The sequence below is a fragment of the Lolium rigidum genome, chromosome 7, assembly GCF_022539505.1.
Source record: "Lolium rigidum isolate FL_2022 chromosome 7, APGP_CSIRO_Lrig_0.1, whole genome shotgun sequence".
Lineage (NCBI taxonomy): Eukaryota > Viridiplantae > Streptophyta > Magnoliopsida > Poales > Poaceae > Lolium > Lolium rigidum.
In genome coordinates this window covers 135,983,944-135,989,807 of record NC_061514.1, presented here as the reverse complement: position 1 = coordinate 135,989,807, position 5,864 = coordinate 135,983,944, and positions in this window count along the sequence as shown.

The window sequence follows — 5,864 nt, the reverse complement described above, 5'->3', positions numbered from 1 at the left end:
GGCTTGCAACTTGTAGGATATAATTTACATGATACATATGCTTTATTACTACCGTTGACAAAATTGTTTATGTTTTCAAAACCAAAGCTCTAGCACAAATATAGCAATCAATGCTTCCCTCTGCGAAGGGCCTTTCTTCTACTTTTATGTTGAGTCAGTTCACCTATTTCTCTCCATCTCAAGAAGCAAACACTTGTGTGAACTGTGCATTGATTCCTACATACTTGCATATTGCACTTGTTATATTACTTTACATTGACAATATCCATGAGATATACATGTTATAAGTTGAAAGCAACCGCTGAAACTTAATCTTATTTTGTGTTGCTTCAATGCCTTTACTTTGAATTTATTGCTTTATGAGTTAACTCTTATGCAAGACTTATTGATGCTTGTCTTGAAAGTACTATTCATGAAAAGTCTTTGCTATATGATTCATTTGTTTACTCATTGCATTACCATTGTTTTGATCGCTGCATTCATTACATGTTCTTACAATAGTATTGATCAAGATTATGATGGCATGTCACTCCAGAAATTATCTTTGTTATCGTTTACCTACTCCGGACGAGCAGGAACTAAGCTTGGGGATGCTGATACGTCTCCAACGTATCGATAATTTCTTATGTTCCATGCCACTTTATTGATGATACCTACATGTTTTATGCATACTTTATGTCATATTTATGCATTTTTCGGCACTAACCTATTAACGAGATGCTCGAAGAGCCGATTGTTGTTTTCTCGCTGTTTTTGGTTTCGAGAAATCCTAGTAAGGAAATATTCTCGGAATTGGACGAAATCAACGCCCGAGGGTCCTATTTTTCCACGAAGCTTCCAGAAGTCCGAGGGAGAGACGAAGTGGGGCCACGGGGCGCCGCCACAGTAGGGCGGCGCGGCCTACAGGGGGCCCGCGCGGCCCTGTTGTGTGGGGCCCCCGTGGCGCCTCCTGACCTGCCCTTCCGCCTACTTAAGGTCTTCGTCGCGAAACCCCCAGTACCGAGAGCCACGATACGGAAAACCTTCCAGAGACGCCGCCGCCGCCAATCCCATCTCGGGGGATTTAGGAGATCGCCTCCGGCACCCTGCCGGAGAGGGGAATCATCTCCCGGAGGACTCTTCACCGCCATGGTCGCCTCCGGAGTGATGAGTGAGTAGTTCACCCCTGGACTATGGGTCTATAGCAGTAGCTAGATGGTCGTCTTCTCCTAATTGTGCTTCATTGTTGGATCTTGTGAGCTGCCTAACATGATCAAGATCATCTATCTGTAATGCTACATGTTGTGTTTGTTGGGATCCGATGAATAGAGAATGCTATGTTATGTTGATTATCAATCTATTACCTATGTGTTGTTTATGATCTTGCATGCTCTCCGTTATTAGTAGAGGCTCTGGCCAAGTTTTTGCTAGTAACTCCAAGAGGGAGTATTTATGCTCGATAGTGGGTTCATGCCTCCATTAAATCTAGGAAAATGACAGAAAGTTCTAAGGTTGTGGATGTGCTGTTGCCACTAGGGATAAAACATCGATGCTATGTCTAAGGATGTAGTTGTTGATTACATTACGCACCATACTTAATGCAATTGTCTGTTGTTTGCAACTTAATACTGGAAGGGGTTCGGATGATAACCTGAAGGTGGACTTTTTAGGCATAGATGCATGCTGGATAGCGGTCTATGTACTTTGTCGTAATGCCCAATTAAATCTCACTATACTCATCATATCATGTATGTGCATGGTCATGCCCTCTTTATTTGTCAATTGTCCAACTGTAATTTGTTCACCCAACATGCTTATTCTTATCGGAGAGACGCCTCTAGTGAACTCGTGGACCCCGGTCCATTCTTTTAATCGAATACAATCTACTGCAATACTTGTTCTACTGTTTTCTGCAAACAATCATCATCCACACTATACATCTAATCCTTTGTTACAGCAAGCCGGTGAGATTGACAACCTCACGGTCACGTTGGGGCAAAGTAATTTGGTTGTGTTGTGCAGGTTCCACGTTGGCGCCGGAATCCCTGGTGTTGCGCCGCACTACACTTCGCCGCCATCAACCTTCAACGTGCTTCTTGACTCCTACTGGTTCGATAAACCTTGGTTTCTAACTGAGGGAAACTTACTGATGTACGCATCACACCTTCCACTTGGGGTTCCCAACGGTCGCGTGCTGTACGCGTGTCACTAGTGTTCTCCCTACCAAGAATGCTAGTAGCAATGTAATAGGGAAAATACTTAATGGCGGGGAGTTGGATGTTTCTTATCTTACCACGCTGAATGGTGCGGCAATCATCATTTGTGATCTCTCGATAGAGCTCCAACAAGGCCCTGGGGTTGTCCTCAATCCTCCTTGCTGTACCTACAGGGGCAATACCTAATGCAACACAAAATTCTTCCAATTTCATAGTAATAGGATTACCATAGATCTTGAATGCAACTGTCGGGCGATAGTGCTTGTTGTCGAACTTGAAGCTCTCAACAAAGATTTTGGTGAGCATGAGGTATTGCTCCCTTTCATCTCACATATAGGCGGTTAAGCCCGCCTTATCAACGAGGGTCAAGAAATCATCCAGCAACCCTGCATTACTCAAAAAGTCATAACATGGGAAAGATGAAGCGTTAGGGACTCCATTGTCTTCTTCGGGCTCGAAGCTTGGCGTGATGACATCCTCATTATAGGATCGCCTAAATCGGGTGGCGGCCCTAGAGGGTCTTCCCGTGCTTGTCGTCTCTCTCTCAAACACTTCTCCAAAGTTAAAATTATCCATCTTTCTTTTCTGAAATTTTTCAACAAACAATATAAAATTTGATTTGGTGACATATAATTGAGGGGAACTACTATAGGAACTTGCTAGAGTACTAATCATGCATCAAAACTAGTTTCTACAACTTAGAACAAGCATGCAAGCTCACTAAACATGTTACCTACAGCAGCAAAATATTCAAGATATACTCAACCAAAAAAAGTTCTACTTGGATAATCGGAGGAGTCACATACGAAGAGCAAGTGTGCCAAATTTCAGACAGAAATCTGGGCTGAGAAAAGAGATCGAGAAATCTTGAGCTCTTGAGCAGAAACGCGAGTGAGAGAAAGCTGGTGCGAGTTTTTTCGGGAGAGAGAAGAGAGTGGGAGGAAGAGATGAAAATGTGGGGCAAAGGGGAGCCCACACGCCAGGGTGGCGCGCCCCCCTTGCTGGCCGCGCCGGCCAGTGGGGTGCCACCCTGGGGTGCCCCACTGGTCATCCCCAGGTGCTCCCAGGTGCGTCTTTGAAAAATAGGACCAACGGTATAATTTTTGTGAATTTTTGAAAACTTTGAAAAATGCACATTTCTGGGTATTAAATTTATTATTACTGGATAGGAAAAGATTTTGAAATCTCTAATTAACTAAGGAACTTTGCAAAACAAGTGCTACAGCAAGTATAACAAGTGGAGGAAGAAAGAAATGTTGTTTACCTCCTCTATGCATATAAAAAGTATTTGTTAACAAGGTTGATCAAGTCTTGCCACCAAATAAATTTTACATAGCATAAGAAGAAATAAACCTCAAATCAATCATGTTACCTTGAATTGTATTGATATGGATCCAATCATAAGATTTTTTATATCCTTCTTTAGGCTCATATATAGGACAATCAATAGTTCCAACTTTGATAGTTCTCACATTAGAAATAGTATTAACTCCACTTACTTTATCAATCCTCTTGGGGAAATAGACGGTATGCTCCTTATCATCAACATTGAAAGTAACTTTTCCTTTATTGCAATCAATAACAGCCCCTGCGGTGTTAAGAAAAGGTCTCCCAAGAATAATAGACATATTATCATCTTCAGGCATTTCCAACACAACAAAATCAGTTAATATCAAGCAGTTATTAGTGACTTGAATAGGAACATCCTCACATATACCAACAGGAATAGCAGTGGATTTATCAGCCATTTGCAAAGATATATCAGTAGGTATCAACTTATCTAAGTAAAGTCTCTTATAAAGAGAAAAAGGCATAACACTAACACCGGCTCCCAAATCACATAGAGCAGTTCTAACATAATTATTTTTAATAGAATAGGGAATAGTCGGTATACCTGGGTCGCCCAACTTCTTTGGAACTTTGCCATTGAAAGAGTAATTAGCAAGCATAGTGGAAATCTCCTCATTAGGAATTTTCCTTTTGTTAGACACAATATCTTTCATTACTTTGAATAAGGAGGCAATTTAATAGCATCAGTCAAAGGGATTTTTAAGAATAAAGGTTTCATCCAATCGAAAAATTTATTATAGTGTTCTTCTTCCTTCGATTTTAGTTTCTTAGCAGCAAAAGGCATTTGCTTTTGGATCCAAGGTTCCCTTTCATTACCATGTTTCTTAGCAATAAAATCTTCTTTAGTATACTTTTTATTTTTAGCATGCTTTTCAGGTTCATCTTCAACCTCTTCTTTATCAGAAGCATCATTCTTATCATTATCATTATCATGTTCATTACCACTTTCAGTTTCAGCATCAGAAATAGAAATACTATTAGGATCATCAACAGGTTCAGAGGATTCTACAACATTTTTATGTTTCTTCTTCTTTTTCTTAGAAGGAGCATGAGGTTCAATGCGTTGAGAATCTTGTTCAACTCTTTTGGGATGCCCTTCAGGATATAGAGGATCCTGGGTAGAAACACCGCCTCTAGTTGTTACTTCATAAGCATGTTTCTCTTTAGAATTATTTTTTAGTAAGTCATTTTGAACTTTAGTGAGTTGATCAATTTGAGTTTGAACCATTTGAAAATGTTTAACAAGCATCTTAACATCATTGGAGGTTCTCTCCACAATATCATGCAAATTGCTAATAGCTTGAGAATTTTCCATTAGATGATTCTCTACTCTCATATTAAAATTTTCTTGCTTAACAATATAATTATCAAACTCATCTAAGCATTGAGCAGGAGGTTTTGAATACGGAATATCTTCCCTAGTAAAGCGTTGAAGAGAGTTTACCTCAATCATGGATGAAGGGGGAATTATCTCGCATAAATCTTCTATGGGAGGTAGATTCTTCACATTTTCGGATTTAATACCTTTCTCCTTAAGAGACTTCTTGGCTTCCCTCATATCTTCATTATTTAATTTAATCAAACCCCTCTTCTTCAATATTGGCGTCGGAGTTGGTTCAGGTGTAGCCCAATCATCATGATTCCGGCCTATTTTAGCCAATAATTCTTCAGCTTCGTATGGAGTTCTTTTCCTGAAAACACAACCAGCACAACTATCCAAATATGCTCTAGACTCAACGGTTAGTCCACTATAAAATATATCAAGTAAATCATGCTTTTCCAAATCATGTCCAGGTCGAGCTCTGATAAGAGAGCAAAATCTTGCCCAAGCTTCAGGCAATTTCTCTCCATCTTCCTAGTCAAAGCTATAAATTTTCTGTAAAGCAGCATGTTGAGCACTAGCATGAAAGTATTTCCGAAAGAAAACATTAAGCAAATCACCTGGACTTTTAATAGAGCCTGGAGGCAAATTATTATACCAAGGTTTAGCATCATCCTTTAATGAGAAAGGGAAAATTTTAGCAACAAAATAAGTACGCATCTTGACATCATCAGAAAACAAGCTACTCATAGAAGAAAGTTCATTCATGTGTTCTACAGCACTTTCTTTTTCAGTACCACAAAAGGGTGTTTTCTCAACAATAGCTATATGAGATAGATCAAGAGAAAAATCATAATCTTTATCCTTAATGTTTATAGGAGATGTGGCAAATTTAGGATCAGGAGATAGCTTATATCTAACAGTATATTGTGCGAGAATTTTTTTAATTTTTCTTGCATCAGCAGTAGCATTGCATCTATTAAAAAAATCATCATCAA